Consider the following 27,856-nt stretch of genomic DNA (forward strand, 5'->3'; position numbering starts at 1 on the left):
TGAGAGAGACTGTCCGTAACCTGTGAGATGTTGGTGTTAAGGACTTGTATTTCTGACTTACAAAGGTTTTCCAGTCAGGCAATATATCCCTCCATATCTGACTTTGTAGGTATTGCTCCCATTTGGTATCGTAAGTCCTTTATTTCCTCTATCATTGCAGCAGTGCCCTTGGAAGACGGGCCTTGCAGGTAATCATCCCTCAGGAGATATGGGTGAGGGTGAGTGGGGAAAAGCAGTGGAAGGGTCTGGGAATTTGCATTAGCTTGTGATCCCTCTTTGTACCTCATGCATTTTTTGTGGAAAGGTGTCGGCGGCCATTTTGTGGGACTGATCCTCATGGGGTTCTGAATTCTCATTTACGACCTTGTAAATACTGCCTGATCTGGAGGATGCAGGAGTCAACAATGTAGTTGATGTTTCTCTGCTTTTTTTTTACCCTGACAAGGCCCAGTGTCTCTGTCAGCCAAGGAAATATTGCTGTGTCACACGCCTGCTGCACAATGTCCCCTCATACTCTGTTTGTTGATCCTCTGGCTTTTTCTCTCAGTCATATTCTTCTGTGTTCTTCCACAGAGATTCTCGGCAGTTTTTGCGTTAGCCGTGTAGACAGTGTACCTTGGTGGTCTATCCCAGAATACATCGTACTGAGGACAAAGAACACGACCAGGCAATTTGTTAAGGAACTACTTCTTACTAACATCGGAAAATAAATTACACTGACAACGCACGAAAGAAACAAAGTTAAATTTCACGCACACCTAGCCCGGGTCGGCTAGGACCCCAACACCGCACAACCGATAGGCCCAGTATTCAAAAGAACAAGGAAAATCCAGCGCGGAAAAATCTCCCTAAAAGTAGGAATTTTAATGAAAATATTTTAAAATCTTTGAACAATCAGAGACAGATTAGGGTACATAGGCAGACGTGTTTCAGAATAAAAATTCCTTAATCATTGCTGTCATCAAACACGTGCATGTCGGCATTTCATGTTACATCCTGACCTTGCATGTGATTAAATGTAGCCAATCCCATCTAGCAAGGATACATACAAACATATATATGCTAATTAAAAAAACATAAAATTAATAGAAAACCATGAAAGACAACGAGGAAGAAAAAATAAATATACTAAATTCCAAATTATTCTTAATATATTAGATCATATTTGATGTTCATACCCTGTCGAAACCTCGTTCTGAGTTCATATATCCACCAGGTTTCCCGGTTCCACAACTTCCTTAGATGATCACCTCCTCTGATAGGTCTTTTAACCCGTTCTATACCTATAACGGAGAAAGCTGCCGTATCCCCATTATGTTCAATGGAAAAGTGTTTTGTGGCCGCAAAACATTTGGTAACTAACTTTTTTTGCTGAATCCGATAAATGTATCCTAATTCTAACCTTTAGGGGGTTAGTTGTACACCCTAATTATTGGATGTCACAAATATTACACATGATTAAATTAACTGGAAAAGTATTACAATTAATAAAATCTTAAATAGGATATGATTTATTTGTGACTGATTAACTAAATCTCGTCATATTAAGCACATGATTGCAACAAGTGCAGATGTTATGTCCACATTTATAAAATCCTTCAGTTTTTAGCCAAGTATTTGGGATAGAGTAATTATTTAAATATACACTAGGAGATAGCAAAGTCTCCCAATGTGGGTGTTTTTTGGCTGAAAATCTAACTGGATCAGAAAGAATTTCTTGAGTTTTTTTTATCCTGGTAAAAAATAGATAGGAAGATGTTTATTAATATTCTGTTTTATTGTGTCAAACTGAGGGCTATAAGTAGATACAAAATTAATAGCATTAGATTTTACACTATTATTTTTATCTTTTGCTTTTAAGATATCGTCTCTATTTATACCATTGACTATTGTATCTGCTCTATTAATTATCCACTTGGGATACTCCTGTTCTGTTAATTTTTGTTTTACCATATAAACTTCTTTATTGAAGATGGAATCAACTGAAGTGTTTCTTTTGGTTCTTATTAATTCTCCTGTGGGGATGTTTTTAATGACACTCTTACAGTGGCAAGAAGTGGCTAAAAGGGTGGTATTCCTTGCCATATCTTTCCTATATGGGGAAGCTGTTATATTTGTACCAACATTATTATTCGAAGTGATGTTCAGGTAGTTTATCTCATATTTTTGAACGTTATACGTAAATTTCAAATTCATGTCATTTTGATTCACATATTCCATGAAAGTTGTAATGGAATTTAAATCTCCCTCCTATATCAGGAGTAGGTCGTCTATGAAACGACCATACCACCTATTTTGCGAGGAGAAAGGATTAGTTTAAGAATATTTTTCTTCCCAGAAAGACACATAAATGTTTGAAATCGAAGGAGAAAAACCTAATCCCATTGGGGCTCCCTGTTTTTTGTAAAATGTATGTGCCATTAAAGGAGAAAAAATTATTTTGTTTTACCGTATTTTTATTTTTCATTAACGACATATTGACAAGTAATTGACAGTAGCATAATTCTAAATACAAGAGGAAAATCAGGGATAACTGGAACGAGGGAAAAAATTATTTTGAAGCAAAAACGCTACTGCCATGATAAAGAAATCCTGTGTCTCTCTTGAGTATTGGCTAAATATGCGTAAATGATATTTCAAAATTGTTATAGCCTTCTCATGAAGAGCACTGGTAAATAGGAAACACATCACAGCTGAGCCAGAAAGAAGATCTAGGCCATTGTCTAAAGATGAGATCTCATGTTTGGTGTCTCGCAGGTAACTGGGAATGTCTCTTACCAGAGGTTGCAGGTGAAGGTCCACCCGGGAGCTCAGTTTTTCTCCCAGACTGCCAATACCAGCCACAATTGGTCTCAGGGGTTAAGGAAAAACTCTTTTATGAATTTTCGGTAGTGTAAAATTGGTCTTACTGGACATTTAACCATTAGATCTTCCATAAGTTTTTTTTACTTAAAACACATATTGAAAGACCTTCTTTGAGTAAAGCATGTAACTTAACTTCTATTTTGGCTGTGGGATTACAACTGAGCTCCTGGTAGATCTGAGAATTCTGTAGATATCATAATTTAATTTTTCATATCCTGCATCAAGTAAAACGACAGCTCCACCTTTGTCAGCTCGCCGTATTAATAAGTCTTTGTAATTTTTTTTTATTATCCAGTGAGGTTGAAGGATTTTTGATCTTTTTTTTCTAGAGTTTTTTAATTTATGAAGTTCTTCTTCAACTACTTCTTGAAAAATATCCAATACAGGAGGTCGTGATTGAATTGGATACAAAAAAAGAGTTTTTCACCAAAAGAATAATTATTTAATTTGATGGTATCATATCTGCTTTCCCCCTTCCAGAGTTTAAGATCAAGTATAGAGCAGGATTCCTGAACATTTCCCATTTTAGTGACTGGAGGTAAATGCGAGGTTGTAGACAAATCAGCAGGAGTATATTCTTGTGTACATTCTGAATTATCAAAATGACATCGTAATGTTAGTGTTCTGGCAAATTTATTTACATTCAATATAGTCTTATAGATGTCAAATTTCCCTGTTGGTGAAAATGATAATCCTTTAGATAACAAGGATAGTTGTGGTTCACTCAATATATATCTTGATACATTTATTATTGTTTGCGTTAATGACACTTGTATCGAGCTGTGTATCATCCCAGATTTTTTTGGGTGCTTTCTGCCTCACATCCTCCTCCTTTTTTGTTTTTTGAAGCAATCCATGTCCAGGAAATTAATCCTCATGGAGCTTTTATTGTAGACTGTATTTCTTCTCGTGGTGCTCACTGTAACATTATCCGAGTCAGAGATATCTTCAGAGGGGATTCCATCTGTGGTATCTAAAGAGGAGTCTGTGTCCAAAAAACTGACTTTTTTATAGTAATCTCTGTAAGTGCATCTTTTTTCCCTGTTATTTTTTAGAATAGGTTTAGAGTTATACCAGTTTGTATTTTTATGTCTTTTCCACATAAAAACCTTTTTATTGGTATCGTTACATCACATTCAAACTTTTTTCAAGTTCAGTATATCCAAACGAGATATTTTCTCTTTCATAGTGGATTACCACTCTTTAAATTTAGTTTGTTCAATATCTGCTTTAATGATAGTTTTTACCTGTTGAATATCTGTTTGAATGATGCCAAGTTGATCCTCCTCGTGGGAGACTATTAATTGCATCAGCTGAATTTAACATTAATCCAAGATGTCATACCATTTCTTGGTGAACTCACCAGAAAATTGAGTTGTAGGGAATGTCTTCATTCGTAGACCTTTGTGAACCATATGTTTTTCAAGGTACGAACTCATGGGTTCTATCCCACCATAATTTCATTTCCTTAATGGTAAGACTTTCCAGCTTTTTAAATTTTCTCCATTTCACTGGAACATTATTCCTGGGCTGGATCTTTAAATGAAAAAATGGAGGCTGCCTTCTTGCGTCTTAATGTATTTAGTTCCTCACCTGAACTGATATCTTCAGATTGTGACATATGGGACAATTTATATTATTTCAAAATTATACAAAAAGTCATTAATATATATTCCTTGAGTATAGTTCATATGTCGCAAACCATATACACTGCTCAAAAAAATACAGGGAACACTTAAACAACAGAATATAACTCCAAGTAAATCAAACTTCTGTGAACTTAAACTGTCCACTTAGGAAGCAACACTGATTGACATTCAATTTCACATGCTGTTGTGCAAGTGGAATAGACAATAGATGGAAATTATTGGCAGTTATCTAGACACACTCAATAAAGGAGTGGTTCTGCAGGTGGGGACCACAGACCACATCTCAGTACCAATGCTTTCTGGCTGTTGTTTTGGTCACTTTTGAATGTTGGTTGTGCTTTCACACTCGTGGTAGCATGAGAAGGCCTCTACAACCCACAGAAGTTGCTCAGGTAGTGCAGCTCATCCAGGATGGCACATCAATGCAAGCTGTGGCAAGAAGGTTTGCTGTGTCTGTCAGCATAGTGTCCAGAGGCTGGAGGCGCTACCTGGAGACAGGCCAGTACACCAGGAGATGTGGAGGGGGCCGTAGGAGGGCAACAACCCAGCAGCAGGACCGCTACCTCCGCCTTTGTGCAAGGAAGAGCACTGCTAGAGCCCTGCAAAATGACCTCCAGCAGGCCACAAATGTGCATGTGTCTGCACAAATGGTTAGAAACCGACTCCATGAGGGTGATATCAGGGCCCGATGTCCACAAATGGGGGTTGTGCTCACAGCAACACCGTGCAGGACTCTTGGCATTTGCCACAAAACACCAGGATTGGCAAAGTCGCCACTGGCACCCTGTGCTCTTCACAGATGAAAGCTGGTTCACACTGAGCTCATGTGACAGACGTGACAGAGTCTGGAGACGCCGTGGAGAGCGATCTGCTGCCTGTAACATCCTTCAGCATGACCGGTTTGGCAGTGGGTCAGTAATGGTGTGGGGTGGCATTTCTTTGGAGGGCCGCACGGCCCTCCATGTGCTCGCCAGAGGTAGCCTGACTGCCATTAGGTACCAAGATGAGATCCTCAGACCCCTTGTGAGACCATAAGCTGGTGCGGTTGGCCCTGGATTCCTCCTAATGCAGGACAATTCCAGACCTCATGTGGCTGGAGTGTCAGCAGTTTCTGCAAGATGAAGGCATTGAAGCTATGGACTGGCCCGCCCGTTCCCAAGACCTGAATCCGATTGAACACATCTGAGACATCATGTCTCGCTCCATCCACTAACGTCACGTTGCACCACAGACTGTCCAGGAGTTGTTGGTGGATGCTTTAGTCCAGGTCTGGGAGGAGATCCCATAGGAGACCATCCGCAACCTAATGAGGAGCATGCCCAGGCGTTGTAGGGAGGTCATACAGGCACGTGAAGGACACACACAATACTGAGCCTCATTTTGACTTGTTTTAAGGACATTACATCAAAGTTGGATCAGCCTCTAGTGTGTTTTTCCACTTTAATTTTGGGGGTGACTTCAAATCCAGGCCTCCATTGGTTTTTAAATCTGATTTCCATTGATGATTTTTGTGTGATCTTGTTGTCAGCACATTCAACTTTGCACAGAAGAAAGTATTCAATGAGAATATTTCATTCATTCGGATCTAGGATGTGTTATTTGAGTGTTCCCTTTATTTTTTGAGCAGTGTATAATGTCTCTTAATCCCTGTACCCCCCAAGGTGATTTGCTTGTTAATGACCCGGCCAATTTTTACAATTCTCACCACTGTCACTTTGAGGTAATTACTCTGGTATGCTTCAACGTATCCCCCTGATTCTGAGAATGTTTTTTCGTTACATATTGTACGTCATGATAGTGGTAACATTTCTTCGCTATGACTTTTATTTGTGAAAAAAACAAATTTGGCGAAAATTTTGAAAATTTCACAATTTTCAAACTTTGAATTTTCATGCCCTTATATCAGAGAGATATGTCAAACAAAATAGTTAAGAAATAACATTTCCCACATGTCTACTTTACATCAGCACAATTTTGGAACCAAATTTTTTTTTTTGGTAGGCAGCTATAAGGGTTAAAAGTTGACCAGCGATTTCTCATTTTTACAAAAACATTTTCAAAACCATTTTTTTTTAGGGACCACATCACATTTGAAGTGACTTTGAGGTGCCTTTATTACAGAAAATACCCAAAAGTGACACCATTCTAAAAACTGCACCCCTCAAGGTGCTCAAAACCACATTCAAGAAGTTTATTAACCCTTCACGAGCTTCACACCAATTAATTGAACGTGAAAGGAAAAAATTAACATTTAACTTTATTTCACTAAAATGTTATTTTAGGCTCCCTTTTTTTATTTTCACAAGAGTACCAGGAGAAATTGGACCCCAAAAGTTTTTGTGCAATTTCTACTGAGTACGCCGATAACTCATTTGTGGAGGAAAGCCATTGTTTGGGTGCACGGCAGGGCTTGAAAACTCGCTGGAATTGACAATGGACCCCATGTCGTGTTTGGACAGCCCCTGATGTGCCTAAACAGTGGAAACCACCCACAAGTGACCCCATTTTGGAAACTAGACCCCTCAGGGAACTTATTTAGATGTGTGATGAGCACTTTGAACCCCCAAGTATTTTGCAAAAGTTTGACGTAGGGCCGTGAAAAAAAAAACACTTTTTTCCCGCAAAAACGATCTTTTAGCCGCAATATTTTTATTTTCACAAGGGTACTAGGAAAAATTGGACCCCAAAAGTTGTGCAATTTCTCCTGAGTATGCTGATACTCATGTGTTGGAGAAAACTGTTTTGTCGCATGTCAGGGCTCGAAAGGGAAGGAGTGACGCTTTGGAATGCAGACTTTGATGAAACGGTCTGCGGGCGTCAAGTCACGTTCTCAGAGCCCCTAATGTGCCTAAACAGTGGATATGCCCAATAAGTGCCCCCTTTTTGGAAACTAGACCCCCAATGAATTTATCTAGATGTGTGTTGAGCCCATTGAACCCCCAGGTGCTTCACAGAAAATTATAATGTTGACTTATGAAAATAAAAAAAACATTTTTCCACAAAAATAATAAAAAACATATTTTCACAAGGGTACCAGGAGAAATTGTACCTCATAAGTTGTTTTGCAATTTCTCCTAAGTACGCTGATACTCCATGTGTTGGAGAAAACTACTGTTTGGGCGCATGTCAGGGCCCAGAAGGGAAGAAGGGACGCTTTGGAATGCAGACTTTGATGGAACGATCTGAGGGCGTCATGTCACATGCTCAGAGCCTCTGATGTGCCTAAGCAGTGGAAATGCCCAACAAGTGCCCCCTTTTTGTAAGTGATAGCTGATTTTTGAACTTTATAATGTGTCATACGTCAGTTGTGTAGGACAACCTGATGAACACTACACAACTGACGTAAGACAACCTGATGAACACTACATCAGTTGGGTAGTGTTCGTCAGCTTGTCATAAGTCAGAAATTAATTTAGTAGTCCATGGAAGTATGGTACCTTTTAAAGCAGTCTTTCGTGTACAGGACAGGTTTGTCGGGGCAGGTGTCACATTCATAAATGGTGTCCTTGCGTATTCCCCTTTTATAACACACTCGGCACTTCTTTTGTGACTTACCTTTTTTTCCGCTGTGAGGGATCTGCCCCGTGAAATGCTGGCCTGGTGCAATTCGAGGTCCTTTAGTTCCGGAAGTACTGTGGCCCGCTCCGACAACGCTGTCAAATATTAAGACGTTGATAACTGCCTCCTGAAAGTGAAGATACGACGTAGAAGTTTGGCTTGCACATTGTGACAGAAGGAAAGCTTTGTGCATTGCCATCTGAATGATGTGCACTGCCAGCTTCTTGTACCACAATCTGGCCTTTCTCAAAGCACTGTATGACTGGAGGACTTGATCAGAGAGATCAACTCCCCCCATGTACTTGTTGTACCCCACTACACAGTCTGGTTTGACGACCTGTGTATTGGAACCTCGTACAGTGCTGATGGTGCTGCCATCACCATGTATGGTGGCCAAAATAAGGACATCCCTCTTGTCTTTGTACTTGACCACCAGCAGGTGGTCACTACATTGGGCTCTGCTTTCACCCCTTCTGAGCAGCTGCCCAAATAGCATCTTTGGGATGCCTCTCTAATTTTTGCGGACTTTACTGCAGGATGCGGTACGCCACGAAGAGAGGGACACTGGTATAAAAGTTATCCACGTGCAGTGGGTGCACCAAGTGTTATGTTCTGCTACCAGAGCTAAGGAAAGAGAGGAGATCTGTCCCTACGATAGAACTCAGCTGAATCCCTACGATGTAACAGGGAACCTGATCCTGCGATCAGACCTGCTAAAGTCCTAAGCTAGTCTGTACGGAGACCTATAGATGTGGGGAAGGAAACCCTACAAGTACTAAGGACTGGGAGGAAAATGGGACACCTCCTAACAGAAATAGTAGCAGACAGACGAACAAACAAAATATATAGAACATAGAGGTCCGTAGACCAAGCAAACTAACAGAGTTAGATACAGAGCACAGGCTAGCTAGAAAGTAGTTATACAATGAAGTCCAGCAAAGCCAGAAGGGCGGAGCAGGATAAAATAGGCCAACAAGGTCATGTGACCAGCAAAGGAAAAAACCTAAGAGCAAGGTTCTAACAGTACCCCCCCTTCTAAGAGAATCCTCCGGATCCCCTAGGACCAGGCTTATCAGGAAATCTCCTGTGAAACGCTCTGATAAGTCTGGACGCGGAAACATCATCTGACCTCACCCAAGAGTTATCCTCGGGTCCGAAACCTTTCCAGGCCACAAGGTACTGCAAACTACCTCTATACCGTCTAGAGTTAAGGATGCGAGAAATTTCATATTCCCCGTCCTCCACCACCGGAGGAACAGAGGCAGAGGCGTCACCATCCGACACAACAGCTTTTTTTAACAGAGAGACATGAAATACCGGATTAATTCTCCAGGAGGTAGGAACCTCCCACCTAACAGCAGATTGGTTGACAACCTGAAGCACCTTAAAGGGCCCTACAAACTTGGGACCCAATTTCTTAGAAGGAATCCTCAACCGCAGATTCCTAGAGGACAACCAAACCATGTCACCAACAGCGAACAAAACCTCCTGTTGTTTCCTATCAAAGTAGTCTTTAGATTTTCTGTTGGCCTCCTGAAGATTACCACGCACATCCGTCCAAACTCTCTCCAAATCACCGGAAAAATTCTCCTCCTCAGGCACGGCAGATCCCAACTTGGAGAACGACCCAAACGACGGATGTCTCCCAGAACAACCAGCAGAAGAAGATGTATGATTGTTCAGAGCAAATTCAGCAAGTGGCAGAAACTCAGACCACCCCTCTTGATTGTCTGCCATAAAACAACGCAAGAACTGCTCAACATCCTGGTTTTTCCTTTCTGTCTGGCCATTAGATTCAGGATGATATCCGAACGAGAACGACAACGACAAATGAACTCCCAACCTGTCACAAAAGGCACGCCAAAAACGAGCCACGAACTGAGGACCCCTATCAGAAACAATGTCAGTAGGAACGCCATGAAGTCTGACAATTTCCTTGACAAAGGCCTTAGCGAGAGTTTTAGCGCAGGGTAGTTTGACGAAGGGAACCAAGTGACACATCTTGCTAAAACGGTCCACGACCACCCAGATGACAGTAAAACCCTCAGAGGGGGGAAGGTCAGTTATAAAGTCCATAGCCAAATGTGTCAAAGGAGCACTGGGAACCTCCAAAGGACAAAAGCAACCCCGCAGCAGGAGTATGAGAGGACTTAGATCTAGCACATATAGTACATTGACGCACCCACTTAATGACTTCCTTCTGCCATCCAGGCCACCAAAAACTGCGACCCACCAGTCTCTTGGTCTCAGAGATTCCGGGATGACCTGCCAACCGAGACTCGTGACACTCAACAAACAAATCTCTCCTAAAGGTCCCAGGCACAAACAACCTCCCATGAGGAGTGTTAGATGGGGCATTCTCCTGTGCTTTAAGAATCTCATCTTCCAAAACGGAGTCCAAAGCAGCTATCACAACACCTTCTTGTAAAATGTTCTCCTCTTTCTCAGCACCGACTATGGGAGAAAAACTGCGAGACAAGGCATCCGCCTTAACATTCTTAGTACCAGGGATGTAAGTAACGGAGAAATTAAACCGCGAGAAAAACAGTGCCCACCTAGCCTGACGGGCATTCAGGCGCTTGGCAGCATCAAGATATATTAGATTTTTATGATCCGTAAGAACCTGAACGGGAAATTCCGCACCTTCCAAGAAGTGGCGCCAGTGTTCAAATGCGAGTTTAATAGCCAATAATTCCCGATTACCAATATAGTAATTCAGTTCAGTCTCCGAAAATTTTTTTGAAAAAAAGGCACAGGGATGTAATCCATCCCCGTTATCCTGAGACAATACTGCGCCAACCCCCACAGAGGAAGCATCAACCTCAACCAAAGTCACATCAGGCTGCATAAGGATGGGAGCAGAGGTGAACCTCTCCTTGAGATACACAAAAGCTTCAATGGCCCCAGAAGACCACTGAACCGCATCAGCACCTTTCCTGGTGAGATCGGTCAGAGGTTTGACAATACTAGAAATTTTTTTTATGAATTTTCTGTAATAATTGGCGAAACCTAAAACCTCTGTATCGATTTCAAACCAATAGGCCTAGGCCATTCCTGTACAGCTTGAACTTTAACCGGGTCCATCTCAAAACCTTCGCTGGAGATAATGTAACCCAAAAAACTAATTCTCTGTACAGCGAACTCACATTTCTCCAGCTTAGCAAAAAGCGAATTGTCCATTAATAACTGTAATACCTCACGTACGCTCTGCCAATGAGACTCCAGATCCGGCGAATAAATCAAAATGTCATCCAAATACACAACCACATTTTTGCCGATCAAAGGTCTAAGGATGTCATTAATAAGATTCTGAAAAAATGCAGGAGCATTAGTAAGACCAAAAGGCATAACCAGATTCTCAAAATGACCCACAGGAGTGTTAAAAGCAGTCTTCCATTCGTCACCCTCCTTCATGCGCAACAGATTGTATGCACCCTTAAGGTCAATTTTAGAGAACCACTTGGCCCCCATTAACTGGTTAAACAGATCAGGAATCAATGGCAGTGGGTAAAGATTGCGTACAGTAATTTTGTTAATCTCACGAAAATCCAGACAAGGACGTAAACCGCCGTCTTTTTTTTTTACAAAAAAAAATCCAACCGCCACAGGAGACTTAGAGGGCCTAATGTGACCGGCGGCCAAACTTGTCTGTATGTATTCCTCCAAAGCCTTCCTCTCAGGAATAGTAAGGTTAAATAAACGACTTTTAGGAAGAGTCGCTCCAGGGACAAATTCAATAGAACAATCATAGTCTCTATGGGGAGGCAAAACCTGCGATTCCTTCTCAGAAAAAACTCTCCAAAAATCCTGAATAGGAACAGGCAATTCTCCCCTATCCAAAGCTGCAATACGCCCGTTACAACACTTGTCATAACATTTATGGCTCCAGGATTTAATTTCACTGGTAGACCAATCCAGTACAGGATTGTGAAATTTTAACCAGGGCAATCCCAATATTACTGGAGAAGGCAAGTTATTCAAAACTACCAAATCCAATTTCTCATGGTGAACACCATTAATAGTGAGAGGAAATTCACAGACCTTGAGAGTAATATTCTTCAAAGGGGAACCATCCACAGAAACCACAGCAATGGCGGATGATAAAGGTTCGGGTTTTAAATTGAGTCTTTCCACGAATCCCCCATCAATTACATTCAGAGTAGACCCACAATCAACAAACACCCGAAATTCCATTAATTTTTCCTGAGCAATCGTGGAAGCAGCTAAAAATACACCCTTGGAATTTAAACAGGCAATACGGGCATGACTGATCATTTTTTTTTCTTTCTTCATACGAAGCTCACAGCCTTTAATCAAATGACCAGATTTTCCGCAATAGAAACACAAGCCTTCAGAAAATCTACGGTCTTTTTCTTGAGAGCGAGGTGCCACCGATCCAATCTCCATCGGTTCACCACTGTTAGTACACACATTCTCATAACCAGAAACTGACATAGCAGAGGATTTGCTCTCATTAACCCTTGCACGCAGTCTCCTATCCACCCGTATAGCTAATTGCATAGCCTGTTGCAAATCTTCAGGTGTAGGATAAGCAATTAGCAGGTCTTTAACCCTTTCATTGAGCCCAGCAAGAAATAGACTTTTCAGAGCAGAATCATTCCACCCTGTTTGAGTAGACCAACGACGGAAATGAGTACAATATTTTTCCACATTACCTGATCCCTGTTTCAAACGTCTCAACTCAGTCTCAGCTGATGCGACACGGTCAGGATCATCATATAATAGTCCCAAAGCAGAAAAAAAAAACTATCCACTGATCTGAAGCATGTATCACTAGGTTGCAAAGAAAAGGCCCACTCCTGAGGCTCTTTGCGCAAAAGTGACATTATGAACCCTATGCGCTGGGATTCATCCCCAGAGGACTTGGGTCTCAAACGAAAATACAGTAAGCAAGCATTTTTAAATGAAAAAAATTCTCGGTGTTCACCAAAAAATAAATCCGGCAAACATACCTTAGGCTCCAAGAAATGTGCTCCAGGACAGTTACTCACGTGCTGACGGAGCTCGGCCACCTCCAGAGAGAGTCCCTGCAGGCGATGAGCCAAATCCTGAACCGACACCATGATGGAACAGAAAAATCTTTCCTTAGAGAATTTGCAGGCTGGACTTACTGTTATGTTCTGCTACCAGAGCTAAGGAAAGAGAGGAGATCTGTCCCTACGATAGAACTCAGCTGAATCCCTACGATGTAACAGGGAACCTGATCCTGCGATCAGACCTGCTAAAGTCCTAAGCTAGTCTGTACGGAGACCTATAGATGTGGGGAAGGAAACCCTACAAGTACTAAGGACTGGGAGGAAAATGGGACACCTCCTAACAGAAATAGTAGCAGACAGACGAACAAACAAAATATATAGAACATAGAGGTCCGTAGACCAAGCAAACTAACAGAGTTAGATACAGAGCACAGGCTAGCTAGAAAGTAGTTATACAATGAAGTCCAGCAAAGCCAGAAGGGCGGAGCAGGATTAAATAGGCCAAGAAGGTCATGTGACCAGCAAAGGAAAAAACCTAAGAGCAAGGTTCTAACACCAAGTCCCATACAATTTTCCCACTCACTCCCAGAACAGGGGCCATTCAGGGGGTTCAATCCGGGAGTCCTTCCTTTCGTAAACTTTAAACTTGTGAGTGTACCCTGAGGTACTCTCGCAAAGTTCATACAGCTTGATTCCGTACCTGGACTTTTTACTGGTCATGTACTGCCGGAATCCAAGCTGCCCCTTGAAATGGATTAAAGATTTATCCACGCAGATGTCCCTTTGGGGGCACATACACTTCAGCAAACTTGTTGGTTTGTTCGGTGACCGGCCGAACTTTGAAAAGATGATCAAAGTTCTGGTCATCGCGTGCAGGACACCTTGTATTACCTTGGTAATACGTGCTGGAAGAGGAGAATTTTTGAGGCGGTAGGCCTCTTGTATGGTGGATTTGATCCACCTGGCAAGGGTAGCTTTGGAAGCTGGTAGACCCTTGCGGCCGCCTTCCAGAAGAAGGAAAAGAGAATCAGACTTCCGGAAGGGCGCAGTCCTAGACACATAGATATGTAATGCCCTGGCAAGGTCAAGCGAATGCAGAGCCTTCTCCACTCTATGAACCGGGACCGGACAGAGGGATGGCATTGAAATTTCTTCATTGAGGTGGAAGTTGAACACAACCTTTGGAAGGAAGGATGGGACCATACGGAGAACTACCTTGTCCTGGTAAAAAGCCAGGAAGGGTTGTCTGCAGGAGAGTGCTGTGAGTTCAGACACTCTGCGTAGCGAGGTGATTGCCACTAGAAAAACCACTTTCTGGGATAGAAGGCGGAGTGGGACTACCATAAGGGGTTCAAAAGGTGTTTCCTGCAATGCTGTCAGCACCAGGTTGAGATCCCACGTTTCTAGTGGTCGTCTGTAGAGGGGAACCAATCGGGAAACCCCCTGAAGAAATGTCCTTACTTGCGGCTTGTTAGCAATGCACCTCTGAAAAAGCACTGAGTGAGCTGACACCTGGCTCTTAAGGGAGGCCAGGGACATTCTGGCCTCCAGACCCGTTTGGAGAAACCCAATTACCCTGGGGAGGGAATAAGGGAATGGCGTCTGGCCACGAGATTCGCACCAGGTAAAGAAGGCTTTCCAGGTACGGTAATAAATCTTTGCAGAGGTTGGCTTCCGTGCCCTGATCATGGTTCCAATGACGTCAGGTGAGAACCCTGACTGGGTTAAAACCCAGGTCTCAATAGCCACGCCGTCAAATTGAGGGCCCCTGAGTTCTGGTGGTAGAACGGGCCTTGTCACAGAAGATCCGGGCGGTCGGGGAGACGCCAGGAGACGTCTGCTGTGAGCTGTACGCTGTCGGCGTACCATGTACGTCTGGGCCAGTCTGGTGCGATTAGGATGGTTGGAACTCCCTCTTGCTTGATCTTCCTCATCACTCTGGATATCAGGGGAAGAGGTAGAAAAATGTACAGGAGCTGGAACTGGGTCCAGTCCTGAACCAGGGCGTCCACTCCTAGCGCCCGCGGATTGTGTGTTCTAGCCATGAAGTTGGAGACCTTGTCATTGAAGTGGGATGCCATTAGGTCCACGTCCGGAGTCCCCCAGCGATGGCAGATCTGGCGAAAAACTTCGGGATGGAGAGACCACTCTCCCGAGTCCATTCCTTGCCGGCTGAGGAAGTCTGCTTCCCAGTTGTGCACTCCCGGAATGTGGACCGCAGAGAGAACCGAACCTGTGTCTTCCGCCCAGTGGAGAATGTGTGTCACTTCTTGCATTGCCTGGGCACTGCGGGTCCCCCCTTGGTGATTCATATATTCCACAGCCGTGGCATTGTCCGACTGTACTCTGTTGTGAGAGGCAGCCAGTAAGTGATGGAAGGCTCTCAACGCCAGGAGGATTGCACGAATTTCCTAGATGTTGATGGGCATAGTCGCTTCTGCTGGGGACCACTTGCCCTGTGGTGTAGGTGTACCGCACCCCAACCCGTCAGGCTCGCGTCGGTGGTCAGAACCTTCCATTGACCCGTGAGAAAGGATTTCCCCTTTGTTAGTGAGGTTGGCTTGAGCCACCAGTGCAGGGACCTCCTGGTTAACGACGTCAACTGGAACTCCCTGTCGAGAGAAAAAGGGTTCCTGTCCCATGACTTGAGTATGGCTAGTTGGAGAGGCCTGAGGTGAAGCTGGGCAAATGGGACCACTTCTATTGCCGCCACCATCCTGCCAAGTACTCTCATGGCAAGCCGGAGAGATCGAGGGCGTTTGCTTAGGATGGTGCGAACTCCTAAACGGAGAGGCAGTGTCATGTTCTTGGGAAGGAGTACTAGACCCCTGAAGGTGTTGAATAACATTCCCAGGAAGGTCAGAGACTGACTCCGGGTTGGTGATGACTTTTTTAGGTTGGCTGTGAAAAATAACCTCGGCACTCAAATTGTGAAAAATAGATGTGGAATTTATTAGAGTCCAAACAAAAAACACGTTTCGCCCTCAATCTGTGGCCTTCATCAGAGTGGTCTAAAACCAAAAACAAGATAACAATCAAGTTACAGAATATAAGTATAAGGTTACACACAATTGAGCATTTTAGATAAAATAAGGAAAAATAAAAATCAATGTCACATTTAGAATGAATTCAATACATATAGGAGGAGACTTCCGTAAAAGGAACCTACCAAGTTGTTTGGAGTCAGTTGTGTGGGGAGAGTGGGCAGATGCCTCTAGGAACATGTGTCAAACCTGTAGAAGTACCCGGTTCATTAGTTCAGGTGCCAAACCCCTACTAGGTGCATACCTGTTCACTTGTAAGAGAGGTCCTGGTTTCAAACGCGGTGTCCACCGCTGGTTTATGTGAGGTGACCCTGTGTGGTGGTCCATGGCGCTATGTAAATGCGCAAGGGAGGGTGGTGATTGGCTAGTCATGTGCGTTCCGAGAAACCGGATGTGACGTCACTTGGATATGACGCACGCGGAAACAGGAAGTCCTATGCGTTCCACAGTATAGGAAGTGTAGCTGCATACATAGAGGTGTGCGTTCCACACTCGGAGGGGGCGGTTACAGTCATAACGGTCGTCAGTTTATCTTGTCACGTACAGTGCTGGCCAAAAGTATTGGCACCCCTGTAATTCTGTCAGATAATACTCAGTTTCTTCCTGAAAATGATTGCAATCACAAATTCTTTGGTATTATTCTCTTCATTTAATTTGCTTGCAAGGAAAAAACACAAAAGAGAATGAAGCAAAAATCAAATCATTGATCATTTCACACAAAACTCCAAAAAAGGGCTGGACAAAAGTATTGGCACCCTCAGCCTGATACTTGGTTGCACAACCTTTAGCCAAAATAACTGCGAACAATCGCTTCCCGTAACCATCAATGAATTTCTTACAATGCTCTGCTGGAATTGTAGACCATTCTTCTTTGGCAAACTGCTCCAGGTCCCTGATATTTGAAGGGTGCCTTCTCCAAACTGCCATTTTGAGATCTCTCCACAGGTGTTCTATGGGACTCAGGTCTGGACTCATTGTTGGCCACCTTAGAAGTCTCCAGTGCTTTCTCTAAAACCATTTTATAGTGCTTTTGGAAGTGTGTTTTGGGTCATTGTCCTGCTGGAAGACCCATGACCTCTGAGGGAGACCCAGCTTTCTCACACTGGGCCCTACATTATGCTGCAAAATTTGTTGGTAGTCTTCAGACTTCATAATGCCATGCACACGGTCAAGCAGTCCAGTGCCAGAAGCAGCAAAGCAACCCCAAAACATCAGGGAACCTCCGCCATGTTTGACTGTAGGGACCATGTTCTTTTCTTTGAACGCCTCTTTTTTTTCCTGTACACTTTATGTTGATGCTTTTTCCCAAAAAGCTCTACTTTTGTCTCATCTGACCAGAGAACATTCTTCCAAAACGTTTTAGGCTTTCTCAGGTAAGTTTTGGCAAACTCCAGCCTGGGTTTTTTATGTCTCGGGGTCAGAAGTGGGGTCTTCCAGGGTATCCTACCATACAGTCCCTTTTCATTCAGACGCCGACGGATAGTACGGGTTGACACTGTTGTACCCTCGGACTGCAGGGCAGCTTGAACTTGTTTGGATGTTAGTCGAGGTTCTTTATCCACCATCCGCACAATCTTGCGTTGAAATCTCTCGTCAATTTTTCTTTTCCGTCCACATCTAGGGAGGTTAGTCACAGTGCCATGGGCTTTAAACTTCTTGATGACACTGCGCACGGAAGACACAGGAACATTCAGGTCTTTGGAGATGGACTTGTAGCCTTGAGATTGCTCATGCTTCCTCATAATTTGGTTTCTCAAGTCCTCAGACAGTTCTTTGGTCTTCTTTCTTTTTTCCATGCTCAATGTGGTACACACAAGGACACAGGACAGAGGTTGAGTCAACTTTAATCCATGTTAACTGGCTGTAAGTGTGATTTAGTTATTGCCAACACCTGTTAGGTGCCACAGGTAAGTTACAGGTGCTGTTAATTACACGAATTAGAGAAGCATCACATGATTTTTCAAAGGGTGCCAATACTTTTGTCCACCCCCTTTTTTAGGTTTGGTGTGGAATTATATCCAATTTGGCTTTAGGACAATTCTTTTTGTGTTTTTTTCCATTGAATACAAATTAAATGAAGAGAATAATACCAAAGAATTTGTGATTGCAATCATTTTCAGGAAGAAACTGAGTATTATCTGACAGAATTGCAGGGGTGCCAATACTTTTGGCCAGCACTGTAGTTAGAAGTGCATGGTGGTGAGCTAGGAGAGTGCATCCAGGGCTGTGAAGTCCGTTCTTTTGTAGTGGATCAGTGATCAGTCCATAGATGGTGTCCAACATAATATCGTTATAAATTTTATCTGCAATTTAAAATTAATTGTTTAGACCAACCTTTTCAATGGGATAATAACTATGATTTGTAATGTTGTTAATTTACTTATAAATACATTTCCATACAGTTAAATCCCATCATGTTGTATGAACAGTCCATCAACTCAGGCACTTGATCTATTCGAGGTGGATGTCAATCAGATGAAGGAGACCAAGTCATAGTCCCTATTGAGACCCCTGGGGGCAAGGGACTGTAGTTCGTGTATCCAGTATGCCTCCCTCTGTTTGAGGAGGCGTACACGATCGCCATCTCTCCGTGGTGGTAGTACCTGCTCTAATACTTGGAATTTCAATTGTGAGACCTGATGTCCTGTTGTGTTGAAATGGAATGGGATGGGTAATAATAAATTTTTGCAGCGGATGGTGGATTTATGCTTGGAAATTCTGTCCCTGATCGGTTGGGTGGTCTCACCGACGTATACAAGGCCACAAGGGCACTTGATCAGATAAACGACAAATGATGTGTCACAAGTAAAGAAATTTATATCTCTTCCCAGATTGTGGATGATGGATGGTATCGCCCCGTAGAACATTGTTGCATTGCCTGCACTGTAGGCAGGGGAATGTCCCTGTCCTGGGATTCTGTAAAAATCTCTGCCTCGGGACTGAGTTTGCACTTCCTATGTCTGCTTCCTTGTCCCTAAGGTTAGTTGGTCGTTTGAAACAGGGTAAAAATGGCATTTGGAAGGATGGAATGTCTGGGTAACCTGTGCCAAGTATGTTCCAGTGTTTCCTGATTGCTTTGTGAAGTATATAAGCTTATGGGTGGTACGTATGTACAAAAGGGATGCGATCCCTAGTGGGAGTGTGTTGGCGAGCGGGCGTTATGTGCTTCTGGTCCAGGACGGAAGCGGGGCAATCTCTCTCCAGAAACTTTTCTCTCATTTCTTGGAGTCTCGTCCGTTTGAGCCGTTCATCGGTTACAATTCTGTCCACTCTTGAATTGGGACTTGGGGATGGAATTCTTCATGGGGTGGTTACTAGGTTACTGGGGTGGTTACAAGTAAAGTGCAACAAACTGTTGCGATCGGTTGGTTTGGAGAACAGGTCTGTGGATAAAGTGCCATATTGGTCTTTCATTACCATAGTGTCGAGGAAACTGACCTGATGGAGATCGCTGGTCATAGTGAAATTAAGGTCAGGCCAAGCTGTGTTAAGGCCAGAAAAGAATTCTACCAAGTAATCCTGTGTGCCAGTCCATATACAAAAGATGTCGTCTATATACCTTTTCCACATAATGGAATATCTTTGAAACAGTCGGTGTGGATAAGACGACATCACTTTCAAAGGCTGCCATGTAGCAGTTTACGTACGGGGGGGGGGCACATTTGATCCCATAGCGGTCCCTCTTACCTGGAGGTAAAAGGTATCTTGAAATAGAAAGAAATTTTTGGTGAAAACTAAGTTGAGGAGGTCTATGCAGAGACTGGATATCCTGGAGTTTGTTCCAGATTGTGACCGTAATTGTTGGACCGTGGAGAATGCCCCTTTCATGGGGTATGGATGTGTACCGGTCCTTTACTTCGAAGGAGACTAAGATGGCATTGGGGAGGGACTTGTCCGGTATCTCTTAAGCCTTCCAAGAAGGCACCTGTGTCCAACAGATAGGATGGACTGCTCTGGGTCAGTGGTGTGAGAATTTTCTGTAGGATAATTGATAGTAATGAATCGGTGGAGGCTACTATGGGTCTACTGGGGGGTTGTTCCAAATTCTTATGTATCTTGGGCAGAACATAAAAAACTGGGGTGATAGGAAATTTCTTGATGAGAAATTCGCTTGTTTTAGAGTCTATAACACCCGCTGTTTGGTATCCCTGGACCGTGGTCTGGATTAGTGTATTCAAATGTGGCGTGGGGTCACCCGGTAGGGGTCGGTAGGTTTTTGTGTCTCCCAGTTGTCGTTCTATTTCTTTGATATAATCATTTTTATTCATCACTACGATCGCTCCCCCTTTGTCAGCTGGCTTGATTAAGAGTGATTTGTTGTCTTTTAGTTCCCCCAAGGCTTGTTGATCTAATGGTGTCAGGTTCTGTTGATAGTGTAACTTGCCCCTTTCACAATCTGTACGTAACTTCTGGAATGCCCCATCTATGAAACCGATAAATGTCTCTAGTGCATGCGTGCCGTGTGGTGGTCTGTAAGTACTCTTGTTCCGTAAGCCAAGTTCCTCGGCCGTAATAAGTGCCCTAGTGTCTACTTGATTCTGGTCCCGAGTTGGTATTGGTTTGGAGAAATGCGTTTTTAATCGTAGTGTGCGGTAAAATCACTGTAATTCCATGTCCGACCGAAATGTATTGCGTCTACCCAGTGGACAAAAAGACCGACCCCTTTGTAATACAGATAGCTGGGGAACCTACCTTTTGTAGGTTGACTAACCAGCCCAGGCGACTCAGAGTGTTGATTGTGATTGAGACTCTGAGCTCACAGTCCTTGAAGGTGGGAGCCTTGCGAACCTGAGAAATCTCTGATGGGCGGGCGCAATTGGTATATGCAGGTATGCATCTTGTATGTCTATGGAGGCGAGAAATTCTCCTTTCTCCATGGACGCAATGATGGACCGAAGGGACTCCATATGGAAGTGACGTACCCTTACATATTTGTTGAGCTGTTTTAGGTCCAGTATGGGCCGTACGCCGCCTCCTTTCTTGGGGACTGCGAATAAATTTGAGTAGAACCCTTGGAAGCGCTCGGCCGCTTGGACCGGTAATATGACTCCTGTTTGAAGAAGCGAGCAGACCGCTTGGTGGAAGGCACGAGCCTTGGCTGGCGGTTTTGGGGAAACAGACAGAAAGATTCTGTTTGGTGGGTTGGAAGTGAACTCTATCTTGTATCCCGAAGACACTAGTTCCCTGACCCACCTGTCTTCTGTAATAGGCAGCCAGACTTGATGAAAGAGCGAAAGACGGCCACCTACAGGTGGGGTGTCTTCCGGAGTCCGTGAGTCATGATGAGGAGGAAATCTGAGATTTTCCTCCTTTGAACTTTGACTGGCCTGCTCTTGACTGCCTGGTCTTGTCCGACTTTTGCGTCGTCCGCGAGTTGTCCCTGCGTGGAGCGCGGTTGCTATTTTGTGCTGGTTGCGAGACGGACCAGACCGAAGAGTTCCGAAAGGATCGGAATCGAGTTTGGTTACGCTTCTTGTAAGTGTGTTTGGGCTTCAGTTGGGGGAGAGAGGTACCCCGGTGGCTTTGGATATCATTGTGTCCAACTGTTCACCGAAAAGTCGACCACTGAGGTACGGGAGGTGCGTGAGGGATTTCTTTGAGGCTCCATCTGCTTTCCATTCCCGCAGCCAGAGGATACGCCGAATCGTGATGGCGTTTGATGCTATCCCCACTGCACCCCTTGCAGAATTCAGAGCTGCATGAAGCATGTAATCTGCTACAACTGCTATTTGGGCCGCTTGGTCCGACAGCTCAGAAGCAGATACTTGTAGGCTAGCTTGTAAATTTTGGGCCCAAGCCAGGATGGCCTTGGCAGCCCAAACTGAGGCGAACGTGGGAGCCAGGGAGGCCCATGCGGCCTCTAAAATTGAAGGAGCCATGCGTTCTACCTGCCGGTCTGCTGTGTCCCTGAGGGTTGAGCTATCTGGCAGTGAAACGAGTGACTGCTGCTAGCCTAGAGACTGGGGGATCCACTTCAGGTGGATTTGTCCATTGTTTGGTGACCTCCTGTGGGAAGGGGTACCGCGCCTCCAGATATTTGCGATTGGTAAACTTCTTCTCAGGCTGTGAGAACTGCTTTTTAAGGATCGCCTTAAACTCTGGGTGGTCAAAGAAGACCTTAGGCGGTTTCAGAACTCCTTCAAAGGAAATCTTGTGTCCTGGTGCCTCCGGGGGCGGATCAGAGATGTCCAGCACCCGATGGATGGATGAGATTAAATCATCAACTAGCGCTGTATTGCTAGGGGGGATTGGGATTAGGGACCCTTCGGTTTCCTTGTCTGAGTCTGAATCACAGATGTCTTCCGAATCCTGTGTATCGCTAAGGCGTCTCCTGCTGGGTGAACCGGAGCGGAGGCCTTCTCTGGTCAGGGATGGCTGTGGGGATCTGCATTGTCTGTCCCTGGCAGGGGACGGTCTAGATGAGCTGGGACTACGGTATCTCTCCGTAGAAGGGGATGACCGTGTGGTATGGGATGACGCAGATGAACGTGACCTGTGGGTCCGCTTGCGTCCTGACCTAGACGTGGATGTGCCCGTGCCATCATGTCCCTGAGTGGAACTCTCCCTTTGCTGGGTAGTGTTGATAGCCGAGGCATGACTCTGCAGAGCCTGAAGCAAAGTGGATGTGAGGTTATCTATAGACTGCGTCATAGATTGCGACATCTGAGTGACCCATTCCGGCGTGGTATTAGACACCGAAGTATTGGCAGGGGCTTCTTGGGGCTCTGGCACAGCAGTCTGGATGCAGTCCTGGCAGTGCGGGTACGTGCTGCCACTGGGGATAATATTACTGCAGGCTGTACAGAGTGCATAATAGCAGTCCTGCCTGGTTCTCTTGGACCTTGAACCCGGCATAGTGCACAGGGGTGGCTATGCAGAGGGCCCTAGCTATGCAGAGGAACTTATAGGATTCACAGCCGAGGGAGAAAACTCCAGCTGTCATCTTACCCCACCATTGTGCCTGTAGGTCCAGCGCCGAACATCCACAGTTCTGTGCCTCCCCGGAGACTGGCAGGCCTGGTCTGTATCTGCTGACCGGTAGCTGCAGGGTTAATCTTTTCCTGCAGCAGATAATGGCCGCCGGAGTAAACTTGAGGAAGAAGGGGGGCGGAGAGCTGAAAAGGGCAGCAGTTAACTGTGAAATCGCGCTCTTTCAGTCTGCATCCGCCCCTTCTATGACACTGTAGAGTGTCATATTCGTCATCCGGGGGGCGGAGAGGGGGTGTGGTGGCTTTGGGTAGGCCGGAGCCGCGGTCTAAATTAGAAACCTGATGCCCAAAGGGGCTCCAGGCCGGCGCGGAAGTCCGGGAGGGGGCCGGATCTGAACCGAACCCCCCGGGATTTAAAGGCAGGATAGCGGTGGGGGTATCAGTGGAAGGGAGGGCCCTTGAAGGGTCCCCCTGAGGCACCATAGCGCTGGTGCTGCCGCAGAGACAGGGCCTGTAAGGCCTGTGTCTGTATTGTGCCATGCCTGCCTGCACTCCCCCCTGACTCCGACAGGAGTCCGCAGCAGGGCTGTGGTCTGTGCTAGCTACTGGGAGCTGCAGATTGCTGCCTGTACAGGCCCTACCTGAGGCGTCTCAACCTAATACCCCCAGAGGGGGATTAGGGAGGGTGCTGTTGTCACCATCAGGGGGCTTTATCCTCGCCTCTACCTCAACCCAGAAACCAAAAGGAATTGGGGAATGAGGGGGGGTCTCGACTTCGAACCAGCACCCGAGGGGCTGGGGAAGGAGCGACATGGTGAATAGTCATCTCGACCTCAACTGTGCACCCCATAATAGGGGGCAGAGGAAGGAGCCATGCCGGGAGTCTCGCAGGAGACCCACTTTTCTTCATCTGTAATCCCGTCAGAAAAAAACGGAGTAAAAAGTGTAGAGAGGCGGTAGGCAGGGGGTGTGCGAGAGTGTAGAGAGGCAGTTTGCATAGGGTGTGCGGGAATGTAGAAAACTAGACAACAGCCATTTCGTGCTGCAAACCGCGCTTCTATGGGTCCACTTGTGCAATACTGTGTTACCTCTTCCTTAAGAAAAGGTGAGTAACATCCGCCTATGCACCTGTTCAGTGACAGTGATTAAACTCATGTACTGTTATGCTGGTGTTAAAGAAGCACATACAAAAATACTGACATATCTAATTTGTCATTAAGTCCTAATGGCCCTTGCGCAATAGTATTTAGAATAATCCTGGCTTCTTTTCTTAATAACATTAAATTAGGATTTCCACCCCTTAAGGAGGATTCTACTTTTTTTAATCCTGCGAAGCGAAGTAAATTTGGGTCGACATTGTGATGTTCTTTCATATGTTTTATGAGTCTAGGAGCTCCCTTTCCTGAAGTAATGGATCTACAGTGTTCCCTAAACCTTACAAAGGTCTTATTGTCTTCCCTATATAGTAAAATCTGCAGAGACAAAATATTACGTACGCCACATATTTAGTTTTACATAATATAAAATCCTTGATGCAGCATATGACAGATCCCAGCTGAAAAGAAGTGTCTATTAGATGTTCGTGGCAAAACGAACAGTGACCACATTTAAAATTTCCCATTGGGACACCAATTATCATTCTCTATCTCTATGCTATTTTTGACCAATAGATCCCTTAGATTACTTCTTCTGTTATAGGAAAATAGGAGTTTCTGTACCGCTTTTTCGTTCAAATCTGTCACTTTCAACAAAGTGCCAATTTCTTCTTATTGCTGAATGAATAATGTTATCCATATTAGTGTTTAGTGAATGCAAATCTCTCTGAATCATGCTTATTTGTAACAGATCTTTCTGTGTATTGTTGGATACTTTTTCTAATGCATCAACCAATAGAAGAAGGAGATACCCTCTCCTCAAAAAAAATATTTTTTAATTCAATAGCCTGCTTTTGAAAATCCTAATCATTATTATAAATTTTCTTTATCCTCATGCACTGACTATAGGGGAGACCTCTTTTGGTATGGAAGGGGTGAGTGCTATTATAATGCATCAACGAATTAGTAGAAGTTGGTTTTTTAAAAGTTGTGTAAACACTTTCTCATCTACTATTTTAATTTTTGCTTCACGTCTTGGTCGGGACGTCTTCCGTCCTCCTCTTCAATTTAATTGAGCTGCAAGCAGGTGAGCTGGCATATACTCTTTGTACGTTCATTTTTACATCTAGCAACTGCCAACGATTTTCCCCCGCAATTTGCTATAAATTTCATATTTTCAACATTTATATCATTTAAATACTTGGATTTGTATCTGCCCATACAATAAACACCACATCATCATCCACATATCATAAATATGCACGGATGTGTTTAATGTACGGGTTAAAAACTGTGGTGATAAACTTATTTTAAAAAAAAACAAGAAAAAGGTTGGCAAAAGTACATGCGACAGGTATCCCCATTGCAATAAATGTAGGACTATGCGGCACTCCTGGAAAATAGCATAAGATCCCAAGTAGGGTTCCAACCCGTCACTCAGTAGTAGAAGAAAACCTAGCACTCAAGTAAAATTAAAAGTGATAAAAATTTATTGGCAATCCATACAGTAACATTTCGGTCTTATTTAGACCTACATAAGAACTGTGCGGAAAGATAAAATAAAAACAATAATCAAAATAGTGAAATTAACAGAGTACAAAAATGTCATAAACTCTTCAGTTCTTTAACCAAGCAACGCAGGATACAAAAATAATCAGTGAGATAGTGATTCTTTTTTTCTCTATTCAAAGGAGTGATTTTCTTAGGAAATAGACATGATCATTTCTATAGTGAACTCCAATCGAAAGTAAGAAATAGAGGGATCAAGTACGAGGTCCAAGTGACCACTTTAAAGTGGTTGCTTGTCCGGAATGCAAGAAAGACCAAAAATTATTGTGCAAAGGACATAAAAGGCTTCAACAAAGGACATGGATGTTTTTAGGAAGTATTTTTCTGGGGCAGTGAAAGGGTATGTGCACACGATGCAGAAATGCTCAGGATTTTTTCCTGAGCGTTTCTGCATCTCTCTGGCAGGAAAAAACGCATGCGGATTGTACATGCGGTTTCCTGCCAGGGACATGCGGAAATGAAGCGGTCTTCACTTTCATTTCCGCATGCGGGTTGACAAGCGCTTCCCAAGCGATTTTAGCATCACTTGGAAAGTGCTTGTCAACTTCACACTATATAAATCCATGCAAACAGCATGGATTTATATAGTGTGTGAATGTCAAAAAATAAAAAATAAATATATACTTTACCCTCTGATGGCCCCCGGTGTCCTGCTTCATCGGTCCCGGCTGCCGGCAGTGAAGACTGTAGGACCTTCCGACGTCAGCGTCACGTGACCCGTCACATGACTCTGACGTCAGCGAAGGTCCTTCATTCAACCGCGAAGTGCGCGGGAAGCCGGCAGGACGCAGCGCGGGCCGTCAGAAGGTGAGTATGTATATATTTTTTATTTTATTTTTTTTTTAATGGTACCTGGGTCTGGATGAGAGTCCTCTCATCCACACCCGGGTACCATCCGCACATTAGACCGCATGAAAAGCGCATCAACATATACAGTGATGCGGATTCCATGCGGTCTAATGCAAGTCAATGGCGGCAAAAGAGCAGCGTTTCCGCAAAATTAATTGACATGCTGCGGATTTTTGACCGCAGCGTTTACGCTGCGGAAAAATCCGCATCATGGGCACAGCACATGCGGATTTCAATTGGGGAACATTGCTGCCTTTCTACCATGCGTTTTTCATGCTTTTCCGCGGCGTTTACGCAACTGCAAAAACGCCGCGGAAACGCATGAAAAACGCATCGTGTGAACTCAGCCAAAAGGAATAGAAAAAAAGAAAATTGTTTAGACATATATTTTGAAGCCAGTTATACTGTATCAGCAGTATATGATGGCCATAGCCCTAATTGTAGGGAAGGTATAGCAGGCAGCATAGATCAGGTGACCCCATTGCAGTCCCGATTCGCTGGCCAAACTATTTTTTTCTGAAAATTGAAAGCTTTATGGGAAAATACAAAACTGTGGGCTTCAGTTACAAAATTAATGAAATCGAAATCCTTATTTTGTTTTTGTAATATTATTCTTATAGCATCAATTCCGATTTCTTGAGAAATCTGCGTGTACAGACTCTCACGTCTATTGATGTTAACAGAAATTCCTCCTGCCAGTCGATTTTGTATAAAGCTTTTAGAAAGTCTCATGTCTTTCAAATAAGAACGAACCCCTTTTGAAAGTGGTCGCATCATTTAGTTCAAATACTTGGATAACGGTTCCGTAACAGAACCGATTCCTGACACTTTATGATGACCGGGAGGTAAAGACAACTACATATAAAGCTTCGGTATATAGTACCAGTATGGTTTACGTGGATATTCTGGTATAAGTTTAGTTGCTGTTTTTTTTTAGAAATCATTCCTTTCTCCATTTGTCTTAGAAATGTCCGTAACTGAGTTTTATATTTATTGGTTGGGTCTTCTAATAGGGGAATATACGTGGATTCATCCAACAATTGTCTATAAGTCTCTGCTAAGTAAGCCTCCTTTTTTAATAACGCAATATTTCCTCCATCTGCTTTTCTTTCCACTATGTCAGACCAGGTTTTAATTTCTCTCAAAGCAGTATGTTCTCCACCATTTAGAATTTTAAAAGAACTTCTATACTGCAACTCTTCTACGTCTTTAATAACCCTGTCCTGGAAGAAATCTATAACATTCTTGGACTTATTGTATGAAAGGAGACACCGGAGTTATGATGGCTAAAACATACATATT

This window comes from Phyllobates terribilis, unplaced genomic scaffold, assembly GCF_046119375.1.
Source record: "Phyllobates terribilis strain yellow unplaced genomic scaffold, ASM4611937v1 Scaffold_2__4_contigs__length_985480577, whole genome shotgun sequence".
Lineage (NCBI taxonomy): Eukaryota > Metazoa > Chordata > Amphibia > Anura > Dendrobatidae > Phyllobates > Phyllobates terribilis.